The sequence below is a fragment of the Bos grunniens genome, chromosome 5 (genome assembly GCF_055505025.1).
Source record: "Bos grunniens cultivar Pamir isolate PY7600 chromosome 5, Bosgru_T2T1.0, whole genome shotgun sequence".
Classification (NCBI taxonomy): domain Eukaryota; kingdom Metazoa; phylum Chordata; class Mammalia; order Artiodactyla; family Bovidae; genus Bos; species Bos grunniens.
Window position 1 is genome coordinate 49,030,209 of NC_141169.1, and position 13,804 is coordinate 49,044,012.

The 13,804-nt window shown below is 45.9% G+C and overlaps 1 long non-coding RNA gene across 1 annotated transcript; it reads right to left on the reverse strand.

Annotated features, from left to right (window-relative positions):
- Nucleotides 1–3,124: 3,124 nt before the first annotated feature.
- LOC147371903 (uncharacterized) lies at nucleotides 3,125–12,684 on the reverse strand. Its single transcript, XR_015163828.1, has 2 exons — nucleotides 9,708–12,684; nucleotides 3,125–7,427 (listed from the first exon to the last, which is right to left on the reverse strand). It is a non-coding gene; the product is annotated as an uncharacterized LOC147371903 (long non-coding RNA).
- Nucleotides 12,685–13,804: the final 1,120 nt, after the last annotated feature.

Below are 13,804 nucleotides of genomic sequence, written 5' to 3' on the forward strand. Positions count from 1 at the left end.
TGGACATGAGTTTGGGTAAACTCCAGGGGTTGGTGATGGACAGGGAGGACTAGCGTGCTGCAGTCCATGAGGTTGCAAAGAGTCAGACACAACTGAGCAACTGAACTGAACTGAACTGAACTGCATTCATCTTTGGGTACTCAGAAACTAGCACAGTGCCTGACATCTGGTGAAGCACTCAGTCAGTGTTTGCTGAGTAAATAAATGTGGGGGGTGGTTCTACAGTAAATTTGCCAACAAAGTGCATACAGAATCTCCTTAAATGGAAAGGTGAGTTTAATTATAACTGGACTAAAACAGACCTGACTTTGAGGAGGTTGCACTCAAGAAGATAAGATTTGTATGCAAATAATTATCATCCTAAGCAGGGCAAGATATGGTATAGAGAAAGCAGGCTGGCTTGTGAGATTTGAATTCCAGGGCCAGCTCAGGGTCTGAGCAACGGGTAATACCTTCTGTTTTCCATTCAGTTATTTATTGATCACCTTCTATAAACATGTATACCCATCCCTTCCCTCACTAAAGAACTTGAATTTGTTTATGAAAACACTTCCATTAAATGAAAAACTGTTAAATGCCAAAGTAGTTCCATTAATAGTAAAGGAGGGGACACCCCTGGTGATCTAGTGGCTAAGATTCCTCATTCCCAAGGCAGGGGGTTCAGGTTCCATTCCTGATCAGGGAACTAGATCCCACATGCTGCAATAAGGATAGAAGTCCCCACATATGGCAACTGAGACCTGGCATAGCCAAATAAATACATAAATAAAAATAATTTTTAAAATATATTAGAGGGAAAAATTATTATGTCTTTTACTTCTATCAGATATACCAAAAATTTTGCCCAGATATTAATACTTGCAATTGAACAATGAAAAGACATGTTTATAAGTAATATAAGAAATAAAGGACATTTAATTTGAGGTGCTCGTAAGTTATCCAAGTGGAGAAGTGAAGTAAAATGTTGGATAGGTTTATACGGAGCACAGAGGGCATAATATAGAAACCTGGGAGGCATCTTCATGAACACAAGGTAAGATACATTTTGGCTGTGTGGTTTGGAAAGAGGAAGAGCCCATAACTCACTGGGCATATTATGGAGAATTCATGGAGGAAACAGGGGCATTGGGGCTGCCATCTCAAAGGGAATTCCACCAGTGGGGATACTGGAGGAAGCTCAGAGTTACAGTTTGGAGAATCTCTTGGGAGTCCACAGCATTGATATATTGAAGGATGAGGATGGGGGGACAGTGATACTGACTGCTGAACTGGGACAGAAAGTGCATCTCCTACATATCTTGTACAGGGAGCTGAAAAGAACATGGTAAACCGGACTGGGGGGAAGACAAAGGAGTCAAAGGAAATTGAAGCTTTGATTCCACAAGTGAAAAAGGGTGTGAGCTTCTGTTGGTTTGTGGAGGGGAGGGCAGAAGAGATGGGGAAAAGTGATGAGTATAAAGGGGTTTTCCCGGTGCCTCAGAGGTAAAGAATTCACCTGGAATGCACGAGACACAGGAGACATGGATTTGATCCCTGGGTTGCGAAGATCCCCTAGAGGAGGAAATGGCAACCCACTCCAGTATTCTTGCCTGGAGAATCCCGAGGATAGAGAAGCCTGGCGGGCTACAGTCCATGGGGTTGCAAAGAGTTGGACACGACTGAGCAACTGAGCATGCAGGCGTACATGTGACCATGGTGAGCATAGAATGCCAGCAAGATACCCAGAGAGAAATGCCCATTTCTGCTCCTCTAGAAAGAAAATTGAAGTTCAGATTAGGGCTTTTGTTATGTAAGGATATTCCTAATGGTAATTGGAAAAGACATGGTTAGGAGAAGAGCGAGAAGAAAAAGCATAGGACTTCCCCAAGCTAGTGCTGAGGGGCAGGGCAGTCACTCAGACCCACAGAGCACAATGCACACCTCTCGGTGGGTCCCTGTTGCTCTCCATTCTCAGGACCTCGTTCTCCTCATGCCTATAAAGCACTCAGTGAACTAAAGAATTCCCCTGAAAGGTGACTGTGTCTCCCAGAGTCCTCCCTCCTTAGCTGTGGCTTCTGCTGTTGTCCCCCTGAAGACCCCAGGGTCGCCCTCTGCCCTTTCAGCATCACTGCTTCTCACAGTGGGTGTACATTCTCTCTGAGTTGCTTCCCTCAGCATGAATGAGGGTGGGGACACTTGTTCTCTAATTTAGACCCCAATTCTCTCCTGTCTTTCATCTTGGCTATTTGTACTACTCCTGTAAGTACTGGCCATATAGGAGTGGGGTAGAGGAGGCTCCATAAATTATGGCGGGAGAGAGGCATAAGGTCATATGAGGTGCACTGGCCACATTGGTCTCCCCTCAGTTCAGTTCAGTTCAGTTCAGTCGCTCAGTTGTGTCCGACTCTTTGCGACCCCATGAATCGCAGCACGCCAGGCCTCCCTGTCCATCACCAACTCCTGGAGTTCACCCAGACTCACGTCCATCGAGTCAGTGATGCCATCCAGCCATCTCATCCTCTGTCATCCCCTTCTCCTCCTGCCCCCAATCCCTCCCAGCATTAGAGTCTTTTCCAATGAGTCAACTCTTCGCATGAGGTAGCCAAAGTACTAGAGTTTCAGCTTTAGCATCATTCCTTCCAAAGAAATCCCAGGGCTGATCTCCTTCAGAATGGACTGGTTGGATCTCCTTGCAGTCCAAGGGACTCTCAAGAGTCTTCTCCAACACCACAGTTCAAAAGCATCAATTCTTCAGCACTCAGCCTTTTCACAGTCCAACTCTCACATCCATACATGACCACAGGAAAAACCATAGCCTTGACTAGACGAACCTTTGTTGGCAAAGTAATGTCTCTGCTTTTGAATATGTTATCTAGGTTGGTCATAACTTTCCTTCCAAGGAGTAAGTGTCTTTTAATTTCATGGCTGCAGTCACCATCTGCAGTGATTTTGGAGCCCCAAAAAATAAAGTCTGACACTGTTTCCACTGTTTCCCCATCTATTTCCCATGAATTGATGGGACCGGATGCCATGATCTTTGTTTTCTGAATGTTGAGCTTTAAGCCAACTCAGGGACACTGAAAAGAGGCACGTGCAGTAAGTGTGTACATTTTGGGGAAAGATTTATGCTTAATAACCTCACACATTTCTTTTAAAAAACAAGTTTTATTTAGTTACATATTTTAAAAATTTTGGCTACATGTGGCATGTGGGATCTTTGTTCCCCAAACAGGGATTGAACTTACACTGCCCTGCATTGGAAGGCAAAGTCTTCACCACTGGACCACTGGGGAAGTCCACCCCACACATTTCTGTTGCTTACGTTAAAATGAAAAAGAAAACGTTTTAGCAGGAAATGTGCCTGTTCAGTATGTCAAAAAACACCAGAGTGAATAAACTAATTCCAAGAAATGTTTCACTTAAGGGAGATGGTTTGGGCAGTAAGATACCATGGGCCCTGCCTTGGGCATTGGTTCACTCCCAGCAGACATGGTTTGCTGTAATGTAGTATCTGTCATGGTCTGACTGGATTTGTCCCCAGGAAAGTGACTGCATCGTCACATCACACCTTGCAAGTTAAAATTACTCATGCTTCTTGCTTCTGACCCAGGGCCAGTGAAGCCTTCCTTTCCAGCCATGTCAAGATGTGAGTTTGCGGTATCATTCAGGCTTTTCTCACAAATTCCCATTTCAGGTTTCTCAAGGGGTAAAACCAAGGTTTCATATAAGTTGCTGTTTAGGTCATAGTCCTTAAGCACATCCCTCTTCTTGCCTCATTTTTCTTCCCTTTTGGACTGCAGTGCGACTGGTCTACTTTAATCCTTATCAGATGGCCTATCTTCATTTTCAGTTCCTGAGAAATAACTTGCCTCGTTCTCCAATAGCATTTGTGCCTTAAAATCGAAGGTGCAAAAGTGTATCTTTCTCAACCTTTGCGTGAGGCTCCTGGGACCTGCGTTCTTTGGACCATTCTTCCTCATCTTACATCGTGGTAAGCCCAGCTTTCTGCTTTTCCTCAGGCCTCACCTCCCCAGCTCTCTCTCCCACAGTCAGAGATTGATTCCCAGTTCTGGGAAAGAAAAACACCATCATTCCCTGCTCACCACTCTGTGCTACGGCTGAGAGCAGAGTGGGCCTTGATCCTTTCCCCAAGGAAGGGGGGAAGGAGGAGTCGCAATATTGTGCTCAGGCTGCCATCTGGAGTACCACAGGTTGGCAGCCTCCACCAAGAGCAAATTATCGTCTCACAGTTCTGAGGCTAGGCATCCAAGATCAAGGCATGGGCAGGGCTGTTTCCTTGTGAGGGTCTCGATGGAAGGCTCTGTTCCAGACCTCTCTCCTTAGTGTAGAGATGGTCCTCTTCCCCCAGGACTCTTTGCATTGTCTTTTCTCTTGCCATGTCTTTATATCTAATTTCCTCTTTTCATAAGGACTCAGTCATACTAGATTGGGTCCCACCCAGATGACCTCCCTTTCACTTGATTTCCCCCATAAAGACCCTCACTCCAAATAAAGTCACATTTTGAGGTACTAGGGTTTAGGACTTCAGTGTATGAAGTTGGGGTGTTGAGGGAACACCATTCCATCCATAGCAGATCCCCATTTGACCATGAAGGCTGGATCTGGGGTCAGGCTGACCCTGAGTAAGTATCGACACCACCTTCAGGGTGAGCAACTCGAGTGTGGGTCGCTGTTCCCTGGTGGTCTCTCAAACTAGGCTCAAACTAGGCTTACTGGTCTGACAGTTGCCTTCCGGTATGGACAAGCTCAGGTCATAGTGTCTCTTTCAACTTGGCAAGGTGGAATATTTCTCAGCTCTGTGGAGAATTACTGCTACTTTACAGCCACTGTAAGAGGCAGTGAGAGAGGAGGGAGAAAACTCACAGAAGGATGTGATGCTGTACGTCTTTGGGGCTCCTGTTCTTCCTTCTCATTCACTCCTCGGGTCACACCACAGATAAAGGTGAGAGCATGGAGTGTGTGTCTTTCGCCTGAGTTTAATTATCCTTTAATGAAGACTTCCTTGTCGATCCCCATGCACTCCCACAACCTTGGCAGAATAAAGTACTTCCTCTCATGGATACCTGCATTTCTTTATTTGAATATTCACCATATTACTATGATTATTTGTGTATGTGTCTTTCAACACACACTGTCAGCCCATTCAGGACTCTATTACAAAAATTCCATAGACTGGATGGCTACAGAGATTTATTTCTCACAGTTCTGGAAAATTGGCAAATTCAAGATCAAGGTGCCAAGACAGTCCATGTCTGCTGAGGACCCACTTCCTGGTTTGTAGGTGGCCTTCTTGTCACTGCATCCTCACTTGCAAAAGAAGCAAGGAGCTCCCTGGGATCTCTCTCTTTAAAAAAAATTTTTTTTTTTTTTTTACTTTTTTCTTTGGCTTTGCTGGGTCTTGGTTGCAGCACATGGGAATCTTCACTGTGTCACGTGGGTTATTTTGATGCAGTCCCTGCAGGCTCAGTAGTAGTGGCACACAGACCCAGTTGCCTTGAGGCATGTGCGATCTTAGTTCCCCTGCCAGGCATAGAACCTGTGTCCCCTGCACTGCAAGGTAGATTCTCAACCACTGGACCACCAGGCAAGTCGTCCCATGAGGTGGAGCCCTCATGACCTAATCACCGTATGCAAACACTGTCACACTGGGGATTAGGTTTCAACACAGGAACTGAGGGAGATACAAACATTCAGTTTACAGCACTCTTTGCCTACTTAGTCAATGTTTCTAAGGTTAAGTGACAAAGTGAAAAAATGTCCATAATCAGAGAAGTTGGCTTACTAGCAACTTCTATACTAGTACTGTGATGTAGAGCTTCAGACATGTAACATATTACTGCACTTACTGGAGGAAGCGTCTGTGGGAGAAAACAGGTTCAAGGGTGAGCAGAAAAGGCAGAGAGAACCTTCAGACCTAATGCAGGTCTGACCCCTGTGAGGGAGACAAGATGGGAGCATCTGAGGGAGCAGCCCCATTCCCAGGAAGACTGAGCCAGACTCAACTCCTGGGGCATCCTTGAGCTAAAGTTGCTGTTCAAGGAATCCCAGGCCTCTCAAGAGGAGGCTGTACCAGCATCTCTGCTAGGCTCCAACAACAGCTTGGAGGACCTGGGGGAAGTGTGGCCTTGGGGCCAGCCCAGCACCACCAAGGATTTAGAGCCCTGCAGCTGGGACTGTCCACTGTGTATACTTTAAACTTTCTGCATATGATATTTTAACATATTGAAAAACTTTTTCTGACTGGAGAGAGACTGCTCCTCCAACGGCTAGGCAAGTCTAAGAGATAGTAAAGAACTAGGCCCTGACCTAGACAGTTCTTTCCATCCTGTCTTCGGTTGCTTGACCAGAAACCAGCTGTTCCCTAGGACACTTCGTGGCCTGCAATAACTCCCTTTCTAGGACCTGCTGTGTTCTCTTGTGCCTCTTCTGAGTCCTACTGGAATCTGCACCTGACTACCCGTCACACGAGAGAACACAGGACAGTCCATTGCTGTTGCAGGAGGTCTGAGAGGCACTGCTTCACGGCAGCCACAATACAGAGCGATCATAATTAGCAAGTATTGGCATGTGCTGTATGATCAGTCGAGTCCAACTCTTTGCGACCCCGTGGGATTCTCCAGGCCAGAATACTGAAGCGGGTTGCCATTTCCTTCTCCAGTCAATCTTCCTGACCCAGGAATCCAGCCCAAGTCTGTTGTGTCTCCTGCATCGGCCGGCAGGCTCTTCACCACTGCACCACCATGTCTCGGCACTGGGTTGTGTTTTCTGTGCTCTATCCCATTACTGCTGACAACAAGGCTGTGCGGTAACCTCAGTGCACAGAGGAGGAGGTAGGGGCCTTAGAGTTTACATCTTCCCTCCACGCTTACTCCACCGAGCTGGCCAGAACCCAGCTGGTATCCATGAGTCACTCAACTCCGATGCCAGAAACAAATACCCTGCATCGAGTTTCAGCGTCCCCCACAGCAGCAGCCCCGGCTCTGGACACACAGGATCCTTCAGTGGCTCAGCCTAGACCTGAAGGTGAGCACACATAACCTTCTGTGTCTGTGCACATTTGCTCTTTCCTCAGAACCAGCCTTCTGAAGTCTACCGACAGAGTGTGCGCTGCTGCCTGGGCTAACAGGAGTTAGCTTTATGTGACAGGAAGACTAATATCGGCCCCGAGCCATGTGCTGCTGGCGACCGAGTGTGGATGCTCTTTGTTAAGCTCCCGGGGTCTGGAAGGAAGCAGCTATGCTCTTGTTTAATTCCATATGAGCAGCTTTTTTATTTTTACAAATAGTCCTCTTGCTGTTAGGGAGTGAGTGAGCGACATAAATCATCATCATGTCTCTGGCAGCCAGAATTTCTTGGGCATGGTCCTCATTAAAGTCTTTAGTTGCAGGGTTCCTGGAGACCTTCCTTTGATACCTAAAAACATCAAACTGAAAAAACCATGGTGAGGAGGAGGAGGAAAGGGGTGTGGGGGGAGGACAGGGTGAAGCTCATGAGGACCCCAGAATTGCAGTCGGGAAATGGCACAGACAAACGAGAGTGATTCTTATTCATGGCTACAAAAAAAAAAAAAAAAGAGGCAGGAGCAGAGCAGCAAAAGCAATAAAACTTCCCTGCTGAACAGAATCCAATATGCCCATACAAAGAAGGGAGACAGCTACACAGGCGGGAAGGGTGGCTTCTCTGAGGCAATTCACGAAAAAAAAAAAAAGGAAAGTTCTCCGAGCCTTTTCCTCCCCAGACTTCAGCCCAGCGGGCTGTGGCAATCAATGAACTAGCCTTTTCCTAAGGCCTTGTCTCCCTGCTGGGCGGGAATCCAATCCCCGGGCAAAGGTCACTGGGAATACCATCATGCTGTTGGCAGTGGCTGTTCATTCACAAAATGAGCGCCTTTGTGATAAAAGGAGGGAGAGCAGACCCGGGGTTTGTGTGCATTCCAAGCTGGTGGAGGAGAGCTGCCAGCACGCTAGGTCAGTGGGAACCCAGCAGCACACGCATCTCAGTTTACACGATTGATGTGGCCCTGCAGAACCATGCACATGGAATTCCTATAAATCAAGTCGCATTTTAAATGCACTCGGGGAGCTGGCCGTTTAAAGGGACCCTGCAGTGCATCTTTGGGAAAAGTGAAAAATCACTGCTGAACGGATCCATCTTGCCATGAGGTAACAAATATTTATTGAGTGCTTATCGTGTGCCAGGCCTAGCTCTAGGTGCCATGAGATTTCTTTCAGTGGTGGTGGTTGGGGGTGTGAGTTGGGGGTGGTTGGGGGTGTGAGCTGGGGGTCCCTGAGCTTAAGAAAAACCTCTGGGAGGGTGGTTGTTGGTTTTGGTTAAAACGGTGGGAGCTGAGTACAGAAGGAGGAGGAGAGGTTGCAGCTGGAGCCACATCCTGTCCCTGCCGGAAGGCATCCACCAGGCAATCTCCCTTTGAGCGACTGGGCAATATTTCTCATTAATGAAGACAAGCCGAGCTCATTGTCTGTTTAAGGCCCAAAGCAAGAGGTTATGGCCAGAGGTTCGGTGAAAGGATCAGGGCTTCCTATTAGAAAATATAATCAGAAAATAGAATGAAGTTTCCAAATCAATATCTACCCATGTTAGAGACAGTCATCTGTCTCTATGGTTCTTTAAAAGAAACTCAGTGTCAAGCTTATTCATCCTAAGATCTTGTACATATCAAGTGTGGTGTTACAACCTGAGTCAAATCGTATCTCCAAGACATACAAGTAAGTTCTAGACTCAAACATTTGGGAAATATAATGTCCTTGCAAACAGAACCTAAATAATTGAGGCTGGGGCGGGGAGGAGGGGAACATTTGCAGGAATGCAGATTCCACCTGGAGTTTAAAAGAGCATAAATTCCGGTGTTAGACAGCCCGCACTAGAATCCCAGTTCTAGCATGTAGTTATATGACCTTGGGAAAGTAATTTATCCACTCTATGTTTTGGTTTGCTTCTCTGTGAAATGAGGATAAAAAATAAAGTCTACTTCACAGAATATCTGTGAGGATGAAAGGAAAAGTGACTTTACCGACTTCTCTGGTGGCACAGTAGATAAGAATGTACCTGCCACTGCAGAAGACACGGGTTCAATCCCTGGTCCGGGAAGATCCCACAGGCCACAGGCTAACTAAGCCCGTGTGCCACAACTGCTGAGCCTGTGTGCTGCAAATACTGAAGCTCGCACACCTAGAACCTGTGCTCCACAAGAGAATCCACCACAATGAGAAAACTAAGTATCACAACGAAGAGTAGCCCCAACTCAGCGCAACTAGAGAAAGCCTGCACGAAGCAACAAAGGCCCAACGTAGTCAAAAATAAATAAAGTAAATAGATAAATAAAAGTGATATGCAAAAGAGAGAAGCATTTAAAGAAAAGGGACTTTATGTGTACAGACTTAGAAGAATACCTAATGTATAGTACATGCTCAATAAAGTTAGTTATTGTGATGTTGGAGTTCATTTAAAAAACAAACCCTGAACATATATTGCATGGTTTAATGCCGGGGTCCTGCCCCGGCTGATCCAGGGTATTCGAAGCGGGGACGGCGTCGGCGACCTATTTATTTAAATATTTTATCAAAGATATAAAGAGTAATAGGATGAGGATAGCTCAGTAGGAAAATTCAGTGGAGAAAAGAGGCTAAGTAGCTTGGTTTACGCGGGAGACCAATAAAACTTCAAGACAAGAAGCTTGCACCACTTACGTAGGCCACAGGCGTCCTTCCATTCTCCCGAAGGAGAGGAGACACTGAGGCCTCCCTGGTCAGATCTTAGAAGCCCAGGCATAATTAGTAAGCATGGTGGGTTCCTCGCTCCAGATGGAGACTCAGCCAGAGTGAGAGAGAGAGAGTGACATGGGGAGACCAGTATTTCGAGAAACTGATCCCAATTCTTTATTTTCCATGGTCTACTTTTATACACTGAGATGTTATGCAAAAGTCACGTGGGGTCAGCAGTCCTGACTTTTATCAAAGTCAGGTGCTTCATACAAATGTATACAGAGGTCTTAGAGGTGTTACATCATTTTCTGGCCAGGGGGGCCTGCTGACAATTTACGACCCTCTCCTTGTGACAGCGGTCAGTCAACCAGGACACTTATTTCTCCAGGGCTGATTATTCTCAAAACAGATGCCACCCAAATAAAGTTACATTCCTACAGGGTGAGGGTGTAGTGGGTTTTAGTTAAGGAAAGAATTTACTTAGCCTAAGGTCTAACGTGATTAATATCAAAGGTTAATACTTATTTCTTCTATATATTCATTAATGTGTGTAAGGGCAGGGGATGTGGAGACTTAGCAACAAACATTGGCTCAACAAATGAAAAACCCTTCACCAACACAATTTCTAATTAGCCCATTATACTTATACTAATAGTTTTCTAACTTTTCTAAGGAACCTGTTTTTAGAAGGTTTAAAGCATCTCGTGCCTCTCAAGGTTGGGAGGCTGTGAGCAATCACCTGTGGCCGGATGAGCCTGTCAGGCAGGCTAGAGAACCTTCAGAGGAGTTTGTAGGTTAAAACACTCTTATCACGCCCAGGAATTATTATTAACTGGAGCTCTAGATTAACTCCTTCTCCGAAAGAGGTGGTGGGGGACAGCCGCCCGTAAAGTCAGAGATGTAGGTGAGAGCACAAAGTAGTAAAGTAGGCAGGCTCTGGTTATGGGGGTAGATGCTTGAGGATTTCCAGGGGGACTCCTGAGGCTCGATCCCGCCTTTGCGTATGTCGAGCCTCCTTCCTCATGACCCTTGTCATGGGCGGAGTACCTCACTCTGGCCCCCAACAGTTTAAGAGATCCAACTTCTTGGCAGTAGCTGATTTTCAGAGGATGCGGCATCATTAAGAAGGGACTTTACATGCTCTAAAGTCTTACCACTATTAGGAGCACACTGTTTGCCTCCAAAGGGAAAGAACACTGAGCAAACCATGTAGACCTTTGCAGACATTATTCTGAGAAGTATCCTTGGCATTTGGAATGGAAAGGGATCTTTGGGTCTAATCTCTTAATCTCTAAAGAGGAAAAGCAAAAAAAAAAAAAAAGACTCAGATGCAGCAAGAGAATATACATCTTCTTGATTAAAAAAAAAAAAAAAAAGAGACAAAAATTTGACTCTCTGACCTTCCCAGCTAGGATGCATGCTTCCCAGTGGCAGTTTGAAACTTCTTAGAGAGCTTCCCAGGTGTAATCTATCAGCCCCCAGACTCACAGAGGGCAGATAGAGACCAAAGAAAGAGGCAGACCACTCCACATTTGTATGTGACAGGTTTAACAAGAAAAGGAACTTATGAGACTTGTCTCACATGGCTGCAAAATGAATAGATCTCTGCATCTGCCCACCAAAATCTTAAAGGTTTATATAGAGGCCTTAACTGGGCTCAGTCACGTAGACCATCCAGATGGTCTCAAAACCACATTTTTATGTCAAGGCTGTGTCCTTGGGGCAGCTTCTGGGAATAGGGAAGGTAAGAAGTACACATATTCCAAGGACAGAGGAGGGATTGGGGAACCACCAATTACCTACATCCAGCTTGTGGGTCAACCAGTGGTCATGTCTTCCAGATGACCTCCACCAATGCCCCGTAAGAAAGGAATATTATCACCTTTCTTGTGGTAAGTAGCATGGGGGAGGTGCGAGGAGAATCATAGTATACCTTGTCCAGATAGAAAGAAAGGCAGATAAGGTTTAGTGAGAGGGTTCTTGTTTTTATGGGTAAAAGTTTATTCCAAAGTTCTAAGGAGGGATAATGCATGCTCTAAAGTCTTACACTATTAGAAGCACATTATTTGCTTCTAAGGAGACAGTTGGCAGTAACCATGTCCTCATCTGACAAAAGCTGCGAAGAATACAGTGAGAAGTGTGGGTGCTGCTGACATGGTGCTGGCCTTTCCCACGCCTGGAGGAAACTTGTCACCGGACAGACCTAGCTAACACTCGTGGCGGTTATACCATACCGGGGGATGGTAATTAGCATGGATGAGAGATCCACTGTGGGACATGCCTGCAACGGCACACCAGCTCTCCTCGTATGGACCATTACAGAGGTGGGATTGTTGCAACTCAACCTGAGCCTCTTACCATGAGCAGGGAAGATTTAGGGGAAATAAATCTGCACTGCCAAGTGGTTGTGGATTTACCACGAGCGGAAAGAATTCTTTTTACCTATAGCAACTCTGTAGGCTGCACATGCTCCCCAGATGCCATCTTCTTAAATGTTCTTTATTAAAATGGAATGTACTGAGATAATGTCTCTTGGAACCTCTCAGGCAGAGCACAGATCCCAGGGAATTCCCAGAGACCTCCCCTTCCATCTGGGCAGGATCCATGCTCCCTCAAGGAATCTCCCTCTCAGGTCTTCTAAAACATGTCTTCCCCAGCTCTGAAGCAGAGACTTGACCTCATTCACAACCAATGGCAAAGTCATCTCTGTCCCAGGGCTCCCCCAGCATTTTTTCCAATCACGCCCCCTCTTAATGTCCTCCCCCTCCAATGGCCTAGGAGCCACTGGTGAAGTACCCCAGCTACCCGTAGCCACATTTGAAAGTTAAAGCCACAGCATTCAAGGTACAATAAGCCAAAAAAGCCATCTCAAGTGAAAATAGAAATAAATAAATAAGGCTTGGGCCACCTGATTCCAGAGTAAGATAAAATCAGAGTCCGGATGACAACATCAAGAATTGGATAGACAAAAGCACAGTGCAATTCAAAACTATAAGGGATAAAACTTCAAATGCCACAGAAGGCAAGCAGGAAAGCAGGGAGCCTCCGCTTATGGGGGCCACTAGGAGGTGGCCAGCATAACAATGGAAACAGAGAGAGGGTAAATCATATTGCTTTCCCTCCCCCTGCAGAATGATCCATGTAGGGAAGCTTGAAAGGTGGAAAAGTACAGCCACATATCTGAAAGATGCACTGGGTCAGGGAGGTAGTTTGGTAGTGAAATGTGGCTTTGAAATTCTTTGGGTTGATATTCAAAGAATGAAAGTCAAAGGCCAAGCTGCGGGGTGGGTGTCAGTCCTGACCTTCTTGTTAACCAGAAGCAGGAGGGCAAAACTTCTTGAGGTGCCCAGAGGGACCCTAGCATTCTGCAGAAGCATGGACATCCATGGATTGAATTCAAGGCTCCAAATTTCCAGAAAACCAGTCTGAGTCCTGCACTAGAAGGCACATGGTTGTTCTCTGGATTCTTGTCTTCATTTTCACTCTGCCTGCAGGAAGAGCAATGAGCCCACTGGCCTGGTGACAAGGGACTCAGTGCCTCTTCTCTCTGCATGGAGAAGAAATCCTAAGAAGGAGTTTGGGTATCAAATGGGGTGGACTTGACTCAGGGAAGAAATACAAATGAGGTCTGGAAATACCACTGGACTGCAAACTTTTGAAAAATAAGGGTGATGTCATTCTCATTTTTTATGCCCTTGCTGGGCTTGGCTTAGAGTTCATATTCTGTTCGGAGCTATTAAATTGAATGGGTCTTAGAGACAGTCCCTCTAAGGTTGGAATCTATCTTTGCACTTATTCGTGGTTTAGGCACGCTTGTTCGTATCTCTGAGCCTCAACTTTCTCATCTTCAAAGTAACAACAATGATCACTGCACAGAGTTGCAATGAGGATGACACAGGATTTTGTAGTTTGGCACACGGAAAACTCAGCAAAAGGTAGCCTTCATTATCGTCATCCTCTCCTAGTTCTCAGCTCAAGTCTGTCAGGGATATATTTGTAGATAGTGACTGATATTTCTGTCCACCTGTTCCATATGTAATAACAGCAGTGACTATCAAGCCTCACCCCATCTCCCCAGCTGA